Here is a 17749-nt window from a genome sequence, read left to right as displayed (position 1 = left end):
CCACAACTCCCTTTTTCAATGAACCGGGTTAATGTAATCAACAAATTATGTTGCCCATGTCCACATGCATTGTTTCTTTCGTACATTAAGTCCAACATCAACAACAATATCTGTCAAGTGTAATTTTTAAGAAGTGCATCGTAAAATTATTTCCCAATATCAATCACACAACTCATTCCATTAACTTCAATACCATGTCAAAAAATTAAAGTTTAATGTAACATTCATTACAAATTGAAATTACTAAACAAATCTTTCAGTAAATAAACATCTCTCAACATAAACAAATGCTTAAAATCTGTGAAGTTATCTCTAGGTCACACATCACACATATTTTATTCTTAAAGTTCCAGTAAAAGGACTTTTAAGAGCTCTGCTCTTGAACCGCGTTCGTGAACCCTTCCTCACATAAGTCTTCAATGCAGCTGCATCGGTGGACATCGCTCTAGGTGAAATGCCTTCCGGGAAAATGCCTTCCGGGGAAATGCCTCCCGGGGAGAAGGAAGGATCTTCACGTCCCACACTCGGTCCACCTTCTTCCGGTCCTCTTCGTCTAGACTTTTCAAACGCAACTTCTTTGTCCAACAAAACAATGATGAGGCTTACCTTCGTTGAAGAACTTGCCATTTCCAAACCAAGGGCACAACCACACCAAGATCTAACAAAGGAGGCACCAACACCAAGGGCAACCACAACACGGCCAACACGGTAGGGACGTCGAACAAGGGAACCAAGACGATACCGTCGACGGTGGGCAAGAACGACGGCCAAGAACGACGGCCACAAACCAATTGGAAAGACCCAACCACACTAAAATGCACAAATGAGAAGAATGAAAACAGTTCTCTCAAATTAAAATTGGCAAAGGGTAAAACCGGAAATCAGATTTTCAAATCTGATCCTAAGTTTTGAAATAATTTTGTATTTTTTTTGAAAAGAAAAATATCAACCAATCGGGTGGTGTCACGTCATAGTGTCAAATTAGTGTTAAAAACAATGGTGTCAAAATATCGAGACGCTTGTTATTTTGCTTCCCAACCCAACCTTTTGGTTTTGTTTGTGGAATTGTGAAGCAGAAGGGACTGTTCTAAAATGACTACTCTCTATACACTGATGCTTGTAAAGAATCTATACATTATTTTACATAACTTAATTATATATATATATATATATATATATATATATTTATTTATTTATTTATTTATTTATTTATTTGTACATATACTTTTAGATCTAAATGATCATTTTGATTCAATTTAAGTCTTACTTTACTTTTGGAGATAAAGGATGCATATATTTCTTGACAGCAGGGTAAATTCATATTCTCACTCCATTGATTTTATAATTTTTTATTTAATAATTTAGTTTATATATTCCTACTTCACAATTGGTCTTATTAACTTTTTATTCAATAATTTGTTTTATATTTTAATTAAATATCTCAATTTAATATGTTATTATTATTATTAAGAGTTGTTAGATTGTAGAACAAAATATAAGATCTCAAAATAAACCTTTCCTTTTATTATTCCTTCAAAACTTAATAAAAGAGAACACGTTTGCTAAAAATAAATGTTAAATATTACAAAGATTTCATAAAATAAGTAAATTTATCATTTAATTTAGAAAATACTACATGAATCATCACATACAACACATTCAAGAAAGTAACAAACTAAGGTAACTATATTATCTCAACAACATAACATTTTATTCAATGAAAGAAAAAGTGACAATAACATTTGTACCACAGATTACATCTACACTATTGATCCTAGTGTAGCCATTTATTACACAAACAAAACTAGACATTACAAACACTACATGAGGTGATGAAGTTAAGAACACATCTTAAAAGACAAACCTGACTCACTTAATTTCTCTTCAACGATTTTAGATAATTTTTCTGTCATGGAAGGAGAAAAGTAATTCACCCAATCTCCACTTTCTCCCTTACGAAAAAAGTTCTTCTTTTCAATGCCTCCCTTGCCATATGTTCCAGACTTATTCACTTCCAAATCTTTCATCTTCTCAAAAGCTACATAGTTTGATTATGTTTTCAATCACTCCATTGTTCTCCTCTTCCTGAGTAAAAGGACAACCCAAGAACTTTGCAACACTTTTGACATGAAAGTTGGTATCTTCTTTAAGATCATCGTACTTTAAAAACAAAACTTTGTGTGGTCGAGCTATGCTCTCTTCCCAGTAACCTAACATGTGACTCCACCATGGACCATATTCCATTATTCCATTACAATACAATTCAAAAGCTTCCTCCAATGTTAATTCGGACACAGTCGTTGGCTTAATTTTATTAAAGTAATTCCATGCAGAAACAAAGTTATCAAAAGGGTTTCTGCAAATATAGACTATCTTACAGTTAGACTCTTTGATTGATACGGGTAATGAAGGAAATGGGGTGTGAGTACCAAAAATTCTTGGCTCAGCCATGTTGGAAAGACAAAGAATTTGGCCATGAATATCATCACCACCAAAGATAAACTCAAAAAAGGGCACAAGTTCGTGAGGGTTGGAACTGAGTAATGGATGATGGCCCTCTAAGGAAGAGAACTGTTGACGATTGACAATAGAAAAAGTAAGGGCTTTTAGCCAAATGGTACCTGATTTGGGAAAGCTAGCAACAACAACGTCAGTATCTTTTGCTTGAAACTCTTTCTTAAAATTGTTTACTGCTTGAAAATGAATTGATGGACACCAAAAATTTTCAAACAGATAGAATTGATAAGTGTCTGCCCAAGCATTCTCTTTGCGAAGGGAGAGACCAATGTTGTCTTCATCCTTTACTTGTTGTGCACCTTTTGGAGACATTAGAGTAGTTGGTTTAGATATAAATGATAGTTTTCAAGTGGAAGTTTGATGAAGATTTAGCTCACAATGGGGTAGTTTTTATAACATGAACTAGGATTGAAGTTGAAGAAAATAGTCAATAAATAAACATTTGTACTTTACGAGGTAAAAGATATTATTATTGAGATAAATACCAAAAATAAATAACATACATGCATGCTTTTATATGATGAGCAATTCTAAAAATACAATCCAATAAAAAAATTACATTTATGACGAATCACTAGTGCAAAAACGCTGTTTAACGTCACCCAGAAGACGTCGGTTTGCGGGTAATCCGACATATATGAGTGGACGGTGGCATTATCGTAAATAGCTTGGTAAACTAGACGTCGGTTTTAAGTTAAGGCGACGTCTATGATATTGTAGACGTCCCCACTGCTGCAAACCTACATCTAATGGCCTGAGGTAGGTGAGAAGACAGTCCAGTGACGTCGGTGTTAACGGGGGCCGACGTCTACTGGGCTGCAATTAATGCTCTTCACCTAATTCCCAGGCGCTTANACGTCACGTAGTCAAAAGACGACGTCTAAGGCCTGTCTGGAAGCCGGGAAGACAAAAAATTCTTCAATTTCGACGTCGGTGTTGAGGGGAAGCGACGTCCATGTGTTTGTAATTAATTATGTTAACCAAACTTGAGGGCCTTAGACGTCGGCGCGCCATCACAACTGTCGTGAACATCCCTGACAGGAAATCAAATGTCAATCAGTTCAGTTTCTTAGACGTCGGCTCCCCTCGAAACCGACGTCTAATGGGTATTCAAAAATTTAGTTTAAATGTTAACTTGGACGTCATATTAGTGAGATAACCGACGTCTAGGTGACTATAAACGTCGGTTTCTAAAGAAACCGATGCCCAATTTCATTTTAAATAAACCGCAAACTCTTTGCGGCATTCAGTTTCTGATATCGTCTTCCTTTTCTCTTTATTCTCTTGCGGCACCTCTTCTTTTTCTCGCTTGCGACACCTTTTCTTTTTCTCTCTTGCGGCATTCTATTGTTGTTTCTGATATCTTTATCGTCTTCGTCCTCTCCTTTTTCTCTCTTGCGACATTACATCCCAGGTGCGTGGTTTTTTTTTTATGCTTACCGTTTAAACTTTGTTTAGTCTTTCATCGATTATCTTCTGGTTCAACTGATTAAAATTTNCTTTCTTTGTGTTGTGTTTTAGTGCAGTTTTGTTCCTTTCTTGGGGTAACGTAGTAACACATTCTCCATTTGCTAGCGGCCTCCCAGAAAAAACGGCGTCTTGTGAATTTCTTTTGGTCGTTTCAACCCAAAAATGACCCTGGGTTGCCTAGTTATCGTTTTACCGTAATTTTTCCCTCTTGCGGATGAAAATGGAACTAAGCAACAACCCAGGTTCGGTTTTGGGTTGAAACGACCCATAAGAAATTCAAAAGACGCAAGCTTTTTTTTTGGGGTGAAACTAGTAAAAGGAGACTGTGCTACTAGGCTATCCAAAGACTGGAACAAAACTGCACTAAACACAACCACTGGATTAGGCATCAGTTAATGTATACACCGACGTCTATAGTACCTTTTAGACGTTAGTCAATGTCAATTTCGAAGTCTTTAGTGCCTCTTCGATGTCGGTTATTGCTCAGACCGACGTCTATGTAATATCTTTAGACGTCCAGTTAGTCCTACTCCGACGTTTAGTGACGTCGGACATGACACTGACTGACATCACTATAGACGTCGGTTATATTCATGTCCGACGTCCCATTGACGTCACCGGAAATGACGTCGATTATTTTGTAGACGTTAAAAGCCAAAAATAACCGACGTTAATAAGTGTTTTTCCATTAATGAATAATGTTAATTTATTAGTTAAAAAAATTGAAATTTAAAAATTTAATACATATTTGATCATAAATCTATCAAAGCAAGTCTTAATATAACATATTGTGACTATTTTAGAAATCTACTAACCGAAAGTTGAGCATCTAATAAAATAGAGTTCAGTTATTAAGATTATTGTGGGAACTCTTGTTAGGATTTAGCATTTGTTTAACGTATGTAAATTTGATTTATGTTTTGTGTATATAGATAGGAAACTATAAGAGTATTTTAAGTATTCTATCTTTATATAGAATTCTTTATAACTTATGAAACAAAGAATTGTATATGGGTGTGACATATTTGGATGCACCAAATAGAAGGAGCATTGTAATGTTTTGTTTTTGAAAATAGATTAAGGGATTTCCACTTTTATCAAAGTTTTTCTTTTTTTTATGTAAACGAGTTGAAGGATTTCTAATTTCTTTTATATAACTTTTTCTTGTTATAAAAAGAATCAATGATGTTATAACAGTTTTCACAATGCAGCACAGAATGAACAACTACTTCAACTTTTATAACAGTTTTCACAATTTTAATAATTAAAATGGAGTTGGATAGGTATAAGCTTTCCTTTTGGTGCTATAGCTTTGGTATTAAATATTAACTTTATCTTCAGGCTTACTTCATGACACTTGTTGGCACTCGCATGAAACTTTTCTTTAGTCTTAAATAATTAAAGGTTGTGGCAAAGGTCTGAATTCACTCCTTTAAAAGGTATTTTTAGGAAAAGATGTTTCGACACTGTTGTCTTTTCCCCTATTATAATGGTAAATAATATTATAATAAATTATCAAAATATAAATTAAAAATATAAGTGTTTTTTTTTTTCTGTAAAGGAGACCCACTCCTCCCTTTTAGGATAGTGACATTTAACATTATTTATCTTTGACTAATTTAATTTTACAAAATTTAATATGTTGTGAAAAATATTATATGAAAAGAAAAATATTTTAATATATCTAAAATTTATAAGATGTTTAATGCTTAATATGCAAGGTAGAAAGTCAAATAATTGTTTTTGTGGAGAGATATTATAACAAAAGTATTTAGCCTAAAGGATCTAATGCATTATTTATTCAAGAAGTAACAATTCCCAGAGTTGAATTCAATGAATATTAATCAATATCATTGGTACATTGTTTATATATAACATGGTGTCTTAAACAATAAAATAGGCCTATATACCCATAAGGTTATAGATAAAACTCAATCAGCTTTATTTGCGGGAGAAACTTTAACAGTGAACTAGTTGTAATTAAGGAATGTCGAATTAGGAAGAAAAGGAATGTTTATATTTTAAGAAAATATATAATTTAGCAAGATGAAAACTTTTCTTTGCAATGTAGAAATTAACCTTCTATTCAAAATGGTTTAAGTAGATAAAATGATGTTTGGAATATAAAAAAAATCCCTATATATAAAATAACGTTTAGGGTAAAGAAAATTTCATATCTTTGTTATTTTGGTATCTTGTATGATTTTTATTAATATTTAATTTTTTAAGTATGTATGTCTCAAAAGATCCTAAATTAATATTTAGAGTTAAATTTATCTTGATGATAATTTAGAAGAGTGTTTGGGTAAATAATTTTTTATATTAAAGAGTCCTTGTATTGAGAGATGTTAAGAGTGAGTAAATTGGTTTCAAAATATTTAGATTTTTAAATAATTGTTGAGATGCTAACTTTTGACTATTTCAAACCATAAAAAAGTACAAGATTAGTGAAAGAAGAAAAGAATACACAAATTTTATGTTGGTGGTATTCAACTTGAATCTACCTCCATTTTTTTTTTCAAATAACTTGAGTTTATCTAGAAGATTTCCACTATAATTAAAGAGTTCATAGAATTACAAATAATACCATAAATATAACATCCCAGAAAATATATGAAACTATATCATATGGAATGATTAATATTATAATATGCCAAAACAATTTATGGATGAAATTTACAGTTATAAAGTTTACAGTCATAAAAAAAAAACTATAAATCTAAAACTTTACAAACTTTAGAGTATTTCAAAATGAAGAAGATAACTAATAGTAATTCTAAGAACTAGGGGCTGTATCTTCACTCTCCAGGGCTTGCTCCAAAGGTACATCATCTGCCTCTGCTCACATCCAATTGGATGATCATTGCAAAGAGGAAGAAGACAAACATACAAAAACACATCAAAAGCAGCAAGGGTAAGCTAGACTTCCAAAAGCCTGCAAGTTAATTCAAACCAATCTAATATAACAGAGAGCATTCATACATATAAGCATACAAGGCATTCTAGATTGGACTCGTCCGGACTTAGAATGAATATCGAGCTATGGTGGGTTGTGCACTTGTGGTGGCCTTTACTGCTTTGCAAAGCCATTGCTATGGGTTAAACCCTACCACACACACAAGTGTAAGTCCGTATCACTCACCTTGGGCCATACTGGAAGCACTCAAGACTAAGACCTCCTACTACTCTCACCACATGACTAAATCTTCTCTAAGTGAGATTGAAAGAGTCATTAGAGTGTTAGGATAACTCCCAAGACTGAGCTTCCTATATTCATTCTAGACAATATTATAATCTCACCGTGAGATACCACTTAAATTCTCAATTCACATCATATGTAACACAATCATTCCTTGTTTTCAATCACAAACCTCATCAAATTAATCATATAATAAATTATCACTCAAGAAAAAGAGGAAAAAAGTAAGACAAAGTAAAGGAATTCGTTCAGCGCACAATATTCGCTAAGCTAAAAATGCCAAAATAAAATACCCATAATTCGCTTAGCTAGCCTCTCGCTAAGCTAAAAATACAAAATAAAAATTCACTCATAATTCGCTTAGCTAGCTCCTCTCACTAAGTGAATATCCCCTGACAGCAACACCTTTTTTTCAATCGTTGAGCGAATCCATTCACTCAGCGAGTCTACATAATCTGCAACAACAAAATATACAGAATTACACAACTCCCTCCCAACTTACCAATTCTAAACATTTTGACGAATTTCTAATCCTCCTAATTCAATCTATATGATGAATTAAAATTGCCTAATTAATTCTAACCCTTCCTAACCTCATTATCTAATGATTATGCATAGATTTATACTCTAAAACTTCTATTTCATCAACCTAGAGCCTCAAATCAAATTTTACCACTTTGAAACTATTTTTAATCATTTAGGCACTCCTAACAGGTCAGAAATCACCTATCTAAACTATTCCAAAGGTCTAATATAGACCATAACCCCTAGATCTCAAAACCCCTACTCCACTTCCCTTAATTTAACATAAAACACCATAACCAACTCAAATTTCTATCTAGCAACCTGCACAACAAAATTCCTAGCATTCCAGTATTCAATTACATCATCAAATCTTATTCATACCAGTTCCTAATCACCCATTCATAGTCTCATACATTATTCATCAATAGGCACATGTTATAACATATAAATTCATCACATTTTCACTCAACAACAACCTATTCTATTACACAGTTCAAACATGCAATAACTTGAAATTAACACCCAATCTAACTAACATACATGACACATTTTGCATATTAGGAATAAAGTCCAGCTTCCGTTACCTCTAATCAAACAGCTTAGCTCCCAGGATGATGAACAGTGTTCTGCCCTTAGGGAAATTCTAAAAGCACCTATAGATTATCGATTGGAGACAAAAACAAGTTTTAGGACCTAATTGAAATTAGAATTTTGGAAGGAAAGCAAGGTGAGTCACATGCAACAACACCATTTTGTGATCACAGCTTTCAAGTGTACGGAAAAAGGAGAAATTACTTACCAGTGGAAGAAAACCGAATTTGATCGGTGGAATTGGAACTCTCAACGCCAGGAACCTTTACGTGCTCCCTGATTGTTGAGTAGGTGGCTTAGTGAGGAATGAATCTAGAGAGAGAAGGGAAGAAGTTTTGGAAGAACAAGATGTTAGAGAGAGAGAGGTGTTTTGAAGAAATGAAGCAATACATTCTAAAAGTTCCTAATTATGCTTCTGATATATTTTAAGTTTTTAAAACATGGTTTCATCAACTTAATACTCTTACAATCTTTAAGCCCTTATTTCTAGATTATTACATAATCAATTATATAAATATATTAATCGATTAATGAAAGTTCAAATTATAATTATATATTTCAAAACAAATTCCTTTCATATATACCAAAATATTTTTAATTAATTATATTTTGATTAATTTAATTCTAAAATGATTCAAGCTTAATTTATAAAACTAATTATTTAGACTTAAACTTTACTAATCTAGATTTAATTAAATATTTGGACATATAAAAAACTTCATTAAAAATCTCCCTCTCATTAGAGAAGTTTCAAGAAACGGGTTTTTATCACAGTATAAGTAAATACTAATAATATTTAAATAATATTTGTTGATATTTATTTAATTCCTAGTTTATTAGTATTAAATTTCTTTCATCTATTATTTTTGGAAAGGATATACTCATAAAAGTATATTATTAGTGTCTTGCCCTCATTCTTTTTATGCTTTTCCACAATATCAATTTGGGTACGTAGTATAAGATATATTACAATTATATAGATAAAATACACAACATTGATTTATTCTCGTGGTTAAATACTACAATTTTTCACGTAAATGATTTTGTTATTATGGATATTTTGGTTAAGGTATTGACAATGTTTGTGTTACTCATGCAAAAGTAGTTGGCTTCCATACTCACTTTTCAGCAACAACAATATGTAAGTAATATAATTTGTATTGGTGTTTCTAGAAATTTATGAACTATTATGAACAACCTTGTACTTTCCGATATGGACTACTTATTATACTTTTAAGATAATATAACTTCAATAACTCTTATATAAATTAGATATCTATTTTGTATTTCTATAGAAAGAAAAATTTTCAAATTTGGAAACTGATGACATAAGCATAAAACCAAATCTCTGTACTATGTTCTAACTATTTTAAAGTGAGGATCATGGCTACAAATAAGACTACTGTCATCACTGTGAACACAGTCCTGGGAGAAAGAAATCACTGTCAAATGTCCACATGGAAGAACTAGCAGTACAATTTGGGAGAGAGATATATATGCTGAATATTTTGGATAATTTTTATCTAAAAATTTGATCTATTTATATTTGTTCTTCGTTTATAAGAATTTTAAATATTTTATTAAAATACAGTATTTGGTTTCTGCTCACTCTTCTGAAAAATGCCCACATCATTTATGGTGAGGAATTCTTTATTATAATATTTTTCCTTGTTACGAGTGATTTTATCATTATTGCTATGTCTGCATCAGCTTGTTGTCTCTTTCATTATTTTTTCTCTTGCCCACCTATTTATTATTGTGCTTCCTAACCTTTACCTTTTAGTTGAGTCAAACTGTGGAGCAGAAGGGAACGGTTGTAAAATGTTTTTTTTTTTTTCTTACACTGATCCTGGTAAAGAATCTATACACATCAGATTATTTTATCCTAACGTAACAAGGACACACGTGAATTATTTTAAAAGAAGTAACACATTTGTTTTAATTTTGAAATAACATGTTATTTAAACAAATATGTAAGATTCCAAATTTCATAATATAAAATTACTCAAATGAATCTTATTTTGAAAATAGAATTCTTTACTTGAAGAATAAAAGTAAAATCTACATTGCAAGTCTCGTTCCTAATCTCTTGCTGAGTCAAATGAAAAATTATATTCTTAAGTTCAATCAGGTGATCATCGCAATAGAGAAACAATAAACAAAGACAGACCACATAAGTACAAGGATAAGCTAGTTTATAATAGAGGAACGATATATATATATATATATATATATATATATATATATATATATATATATATATATAAACTTATATATANATATATATATATATATATATATATATATATATATATATATATACATGGATTGTTCAGACTTAGAATGATTGTCGAATTATGGCGGGTTGTGCACTCGTGGTAGCTTCTATTGCTTTGCAAAGTCATTGCCAATGGGTTTCACCCTACCACACTCACGAGGTTAGTCTGTTCAGGGCCTTAGAGCATACTGGAAGCCTCCAAGACTAAGATCTCCTCCTACTCCTCACGACATGGATCAATCCTCTCTACGTGAGAATGAAAGTCCATTGGAGTTTCAGGATAACCCCAAAGACTAAGCTCCTTGCAATCATTCTAAACTTACTGGTGTCTCACCAAGAGATCTCACTTTGGAACTTACTTTCACCACTTTGAAACCATACTTTTACTTTAAAACATAATCAATAACATGATCAATCAAATACTATAATACACCATCATACATACTTCACACTAAGTCTCAAACTTCATTTAAATCAAACTAGATCAAGGAATTAAAGAGTAAACTAAAACTGAACCATTTGCAAAGTGAAAGTCCCTAAACAGATAATCTACCTCTACAACCATTTGTTGAGCGAATCAATTCGCCCAGCGAATAAAACTAACCGTGCTCATAGAACTCAACCATTCGCTCAGCGAAAGTCCTCTGACAACAAACCCATATCTACCACCACTAGCTGAGCGAATGGATTCGCTTATCGAGTCTGCATATTCTGCAGCACAAAATCTGCAAAATTACGCAACCTACACCAAATTTACCAATTCCAACTATTTTTTCCAACTTTTAACTCACCTAAATTGTGTTATATACCTAATTATACTCATCTAAGGATGTTTAAACACTTATAACCTAAAGTTAAACAAGGACACTCAAAAACTCAACTTAGAGACCCAAAATGAATTCTACCATTTATGGCACAATTCCAAGAAACTTAGGGACTCTAACAAGTCCCAAATGACTTACCAAGACTACACAAACTGACCATTTGCACACAGAACTCCAAATTCAAGTTTTCACTACCTCACTTCCTCTGATTTAAGTTCTAACACAAGTATAACTCTACCTCATCACCACCACACATTCATAACTCAGTTTCCCACAAAATTTGATGCTTGAGCATGACGTAAAACATCTCACAACCCATCCCAACTGCAAGAAAGTAACTCAATAACCATTTTTCACTATTTCACTACTCAAGAACTCATTTCTAGACCGAAATAACCTACAATCAACATTAATCTTTTTCTTTCAGTATGTTTATATCATGTTATTATGATTGTTTTACCGGTAGCTTACCCATACATGTTTGTGTGTGTGCATGTGAATGCGATGATCGTATAATATGTGATTGTGTGTGTGCATGTGAATGCGATGATCGTATAATATGTGATATTATACGTGAGCAGATGATGTTGCAGATGGTGCTGAGGCATGATAGATTCGAGAGATGACGGGGACAAACTTGGGATTTTATTTACAGTTATTACTTTTGAGCTTTGAGACAATGTAATTGAAGTCATTTTAATTCCTTCGTTATTTTCATTGGACAAATGTTTTGGAACTATTATGTTTTATGCACGTTTAAATGTTGAGGCTTTAAAAATATGTTTCCGTATTAAGTTAAAGTTTGAAATTTTTACAAATTTTTAAATAACATGTGACATCCTGAAAATTGGAGCGTTACAGAAGTCGTGCCTATCAACGTTGTCCCTTCGTGGAACCGGATGAGAAGAACTAGAAGACTAGACGAGAAGGTGAGAAATCATATTCCCATAAGAAAACTAAAAAAGTGGCCCCTCCTCCTAGCTCGCTTGCTGAAGGGATCTTGAGTAGAGTTTTGTCTTGGTCACAAGATAAAATTTCATTTAGCTGATGAAGAAAAAGGCATGCTTGAGAATATGTCCGAGTAGCAACTGGCCGACTCTGCTCTCAATTTATGTTCTCAGACGATTGTTATTAGTTGGCATTTAGCCTATGCCTTCGGCAGAGGTAAGTTGCGAACTCAACTATAAGAGTCCTTGGGGGAGAACGTGGGTTTGAAATTGAAGCTACAAGAGGCTATCACAACCCACTCTAGCTGTGAAGCCAAACATACTGAATCTGCTTGATTGGCTGAGGCATGACGAATTATGACAGATACTTAAGAGGAGACACGTTCTTTTAAGGGCCGCAACCAAGATTTGGAGGAGGAGGTTCACCAACTGAAGGGGCAATTAAAAGAGTTATCTACAAAGAACACTAACGTGGTAGATTAGGTTTATTTTTTCCAAGTTTTATCCTTCGTTTCTTGGTGATTCTAAATGTTTTTTGACTACGAGTGGTTGACAAACAGATCATAGGAGTTTGTTGGAAATTTTTTGCCAACTGATTGTCAAACATTGACAGTTGATACTGATTTGACTGCCATAGTTGTCGTTTCACGCATCATTCTCGATATGTTGTTTCCTCTAAGTTATTTTCTTTTGACGATATATAATTAAATGGGTGTTTTCCACCTTTACCTCTACTTGTATGGGTGTTGTATATGTTATGTCGTTCGCGATTTGGTTGCTGGTTTAGATGTTTCTTAATCATGTATTAAGGCAATGAGAATTTATTTTTGAGCGATGTTCGATGTTCAATTAGAAGTAGGTGTTCACTTCGAATGTTCCTCGTCGCTCAGTTAGAGATAAGAGTTCACTTAAAATGTTCCCCAAACTTTTCGAGGCACCAAAAGTTCACTTGGAACGTTTCTCGCCGCTCGGTTAGAGCTAGGAGTTCACTTAAAACATTCCCTATACTTGTTGAGACAACGAGAGTTCACTTGAAACATTCCTTGCCGCTCCGTTAGAGCTAGAAGTTCACTTAGAACGTTTCTTAGACTTATTGAGGCAACGAGAGTTCACTTAGTCCATATGGCAGCCACTTCCCTTCGTTTTGACAAAGTGTTAAGTTCACCTCTTAGATGTTCAACATTGACGCTCAAGTCTTCAATGTTCCTCCTAAGGGAGGGTTCACCCACTTCTACAGGGAGCATAGCCTATGTTCCGTAAGTTAAGTTGAAAGGGGTTTCCCTAGTTGTGTTGTGCGGGGTGCAATAATACCCCTACAATACCTTAGGAAGTTCGTCTACCCTTGCACGTTTCCCGTTGCCCACCTGCCATTTTAACTCTACTATTATTGCTTTATTAGCAGCTTCAGTTTGCCCGTTCGTTGGGAGATGTTCAACTGAGCTGGTAACATGCTTGATAACTAGGACGTTATATAATTCTTCCAACCTCTTATCTATAAACTATCGCTCGTTGTCTGTTATGATCATTTGAGGCAACCCGAACCGACAAATTATTTTCCACACAAATTTTTGGACTTGTTGAGCAGTTATTGTAGCTAGCAGCTCGGCCTCTATCCACTTTGTGAAATAGTCTACTACTACAAGGAGAAATTTCTTCTATGCCCGACCTGCCGAAAAAGGTCCTACAATATTCATTCCCCACTGGACGAACAACCATGAAGATATTATGTCGTGCAACTCCGCAAGAAGTAGCTTCATATTGTTGCCATGTTCCTTTCAAGTTTGACATTTCTTAACGAACGATCCACAATCCTTCTCCATTGTTGGCCACAAATACCCAACCCTCAACACTCAGACCTTCAGAGTTCACTTTTTGGAATGCAGATCGCATATCTTGTTGTGGAGGTTGTTCATGACATATTGTGCTTTTGCTATTGAAAAACACTTTAGTAGAGGGGTGGAGAAACCCCTTTTGTACAGATCGTTACCGATTAGAACAAACCGAGTGATCCTTTTCGAGTTGGTGATGCTAACTTTTTCTCCTTCATCGGCTTCTTCAGTAGGTCTCGTATTTCGTCTCTTCAATATTTCTTCGCGAGGTTGACTCTACCAGAGTACTTCTATCATTGGATTTGTCAAGGGAAGCCTGATGATTGATGAAAGTTGTGTTTTCACTTTTCCACTAGCTAATTTGGACAAGGCGTCAGCCTGGGCATTAACTTCTCTCGAAATGAGCAAAATGCTTCAGGATTTGTAGCTCTTCAATAATTCAGTGGCCCTATGAAAGTATTGAAGTAGATGGTCATCTTTAACTTAGAAGTCTCCATTCATTTGTCCAACAATTAGTTGGAAACCCGTCCATCATTCCAAATTAGCAACCCCCAAGTCCTTGGCAAGGATTAGACCAGCGACCAACGCTTCATACTCTGTCTGGTTGTTGTTGACTTTAAATCTGAATACCAATGATTGCTTGACAACCAGACCGTTCAACCCTTCCAGTATAACTCCAGCTCCTCCGTCCTTCTTATCGAACGATCCATCAACATAGCCTTCCTTCCAGCCTTTGCACTTCCTTCAAGTTTTAGGGACTTCTCATCTCCAAGACAACCTTCCACTTATTTAGGTTGGCCTCAATGCCACAGACTGTCAACATGAAGCCTAGAAACTTTTCGGCTGGTACGCCAAACTTACACTTGGCAGGATTCAATCTCATCCAGTACTTGCACACTTGGGTAAAAACTTCCTCAAAGTCTCTAACATGATCTGCCACCAAACGACTATGAACAACAATGTCATCAACATAGACTTCCATTCACCTCTTTATCTAATGGTGGAAAACCCTGCCCATAAGCCTATGGTAGGTAGCACCTGCGTTCTTTAGATCGAAGGGCATCACTTTGTGTCAAAAGTTAGGCCGTTCGGTAATGACGACTGTCTTTTCTCTGTTTGGAGGAAACATAAGTATTTGATTATACCCTGAGTAGGCATCGATGAAACTAAGTATCCAGTGCCCTGAAGCACTGTCCACCAGATTGTCAATACTATGGGAAGGGGTATGCGTCATTTGGACAAACTTTGTTTAGGTCGGTGAAGTTAGTACACATCCTTCATTGACCATTCACTTTGTTTAGGTCAAGGTCAACCAATGCTACCTCTAACTGCTTAAGTCTTCGGCGAGGGGCAAATGGCTTGACTTTCAGCCCCGCCATGTAACATTCACTGACAGTTTTTTGGTCGCGCACGATGCAGATTGTCCCTTTATTTGATGGAACTTTCATTGTGAGATGAGGGGTTGAGACTATAGCTCCAAACACGTTTGGGAAAGACATTGTATGATGTGTTTGCCTAAGAGGTACCTCACCCTTAACTCCTTCGCCTCACGGCCCATACCCAAATGGGTTCTCAAGTTAACATACCCTCTTGTGTCCACTCTCTTGCCAACAAAGCCCACAATCTGCTCATTAAATGAGATAATGAGATCCTCGAACAAATGCATTTTCATGAATGTTTTCCAGTACATGATTTTCACAAAGCTTCCTTGGTCTATAAGGACCTTGCTAACGCTATATCGGGCGATCTACACCATGATTACCATGGGATCATCTTGATCAAGATCATTTGCATTGAAATCTTCATTCATGAAGGTAATTTGAGGTAAGGTTCTGACTTTCCTATCCACCGGTGGATGCTCTTCAACTCTCTCAAGTGCCTCTTTCTCATGGAGGACGAGGCTCCTCCTCCCGCAAAGCCTCCTAAGATAGTATTAATATGACCCCGCAAGGGTCTACCACTACTCTGGTTGCGCTTGGTAAGTCTTAATAGAGTATAATTTCTGAAAACCTTTCTATTGTTTTAACTCCATTATTTTATTTATAGATTTTTAATGATGCATCTTCAATGGATGCTCTACACATTGAAGACATTAAAACCAAGTGGGTTTATTTTATTTTAAGTGTTAATAAATTGCAGAAACTTGACTACAATTTAGTAGTATATGTAGGGTTAATGTAATATTGGATTTAATATATAGTTTGATGTACAAATAATTTATTAAATATTATTAGACAATTTAATGTTTGAAATGAATTTCATTTTGTTAATTGGCTTAATACCTCTTTTGGTCCCTCGAAAGAGGGGGAATGTCTAAAGTGGTCTTACCTTTTTTAAAAAGTTCAAACCGGTCCTAAGTTGTGAAAAATCGGGTCAAGAAAAATCGGGTCAAGTTAATTCTTTCTTGTTACGGGGTCAAAAACTTAACGGTGCAGGTTCCCTCCTAACCAAAACTTAAGGAGCTGTCCACTTTTTCTCATACGTGGCACACTGAAGTAATATCACGTGTCAATTTTGAATTTTAAAAAAAAAGTTTCTTGCCACATCAGTTTCATCTTCCACCTCCAAAAACGTTAGAGCCATAAACAGTCGTCGTCAACACCTCAGACCATCGCTAAGGCTACTAGTTTCTTCCTAACAACTAGATCACATTTTCCTCTTCCATGTGCAACTGCAATGAACCAAAAAACCACCATCATCTTCTCCGCTAGACTTTCCAAAAAAAAACATAAATAAAAACGTGAGCTCCTCCACCAATCTCCTCCTTTAAAACTTGCAAGCAGGATAAAAAAACCCAAATTAAAAACCCTAATCGCGACGTTGTACTATCAATTATAAAACTTCAATTTAAGAACCCTACACACTATCAATTATAAAACATCAATTTCTAAGATTTTACACAAAATATGCATGTTGCACCATACACATATATTTATTTGGTTCATGATGTTTGTTTTCATTTTAGTGCAGATAGAATAGGTGAATTTAAGGAGATATAAAAAACAATAAAATTGTTTCTTTAAGAGATGGAAAACTGAAAAGTGAAGAAATTTATAGATAAATTTTTTAAAAGTTTATGAATGATATGATGAATGTGATAAATAAAAAATATTCTAATAAATAACATTATTAAATTATGATTTTATCGTTATGATTAAAATTAATAAAATATTATTATTATAATAATAATAATTACTATTATTAGTATTAATAATATTATTTTTAATATTATAATAATAATAATTATTATTATTATTTATTAATATTATTATTATTATTAATACAATTATTATTACTATTGTTGTTCTTTTTAGTTATCCAGTTTAATAATAATAATAATAATATATTATTATTATTATTATAAGTTATTAATTTTTTTCAATAGCATATTAAAAGCATAAAAAAAATAACAGTTGTAAAATACAATAAAAACATGTATAAAATAGAAAAAGAAGTAGGAAATATTTACGTAATTTGAGGAAATATAAAAGCGTACGTGGTTGCTTCTTTGTGAGTTAAACGGATTGGTTCAGTGATTCATTTAGTTATAAGTCTTTTTTCTTTCATCT

At 34.0% G+C, this 17749-nt stretch overlaps 1 long non-coding RNA gene and 1 pseudogene across 1 annotated transcript; both read right to left on the bottom strand.

The window, feature by feature from the left end:
• Positions 1–1838: 1838 nt before the first annotated feature.
• On the bottom strand, positions 1839–12099 carry LOC106755064 (annotated as a pseudogene).
• Positions 6625–8641, bottom strand: LOC111241214. Its single transcript, XR_002667050.1, has 3 exons — positions 8511–8641; positions 8296–8364; positions 6625–6825 (listed from the first exon to the last, which is right to left on the bottom strand). It is a non-coding gene; the product is annotated as an uncharacterized LOC111241214 (long non-coding RNA).
• Positions 12100–17749: the final 5650 nt, after the last annotated feature.

Source organism: Vigna radiata, unplaced genomic scaffold, assembly GCF_000741045.1.
Source record: "Vigna radiata var. radiata cultivar VC1973A unplaced genomic scaffold, Vradiata_ver6 scaffold_268, whole genome shotgun sequence".
Classification (NCBI taxonomy): Eukaryota; Viridiplantae; Streptophyta; class Magnoliopsida; order Fabales; family Fabaceae; genus Vigna; species Vigna radiata.
Note: the sequence above shows the minus strand (reverse complement) of the source record. Positions and strands in the feature narration are given on the sequence as shown.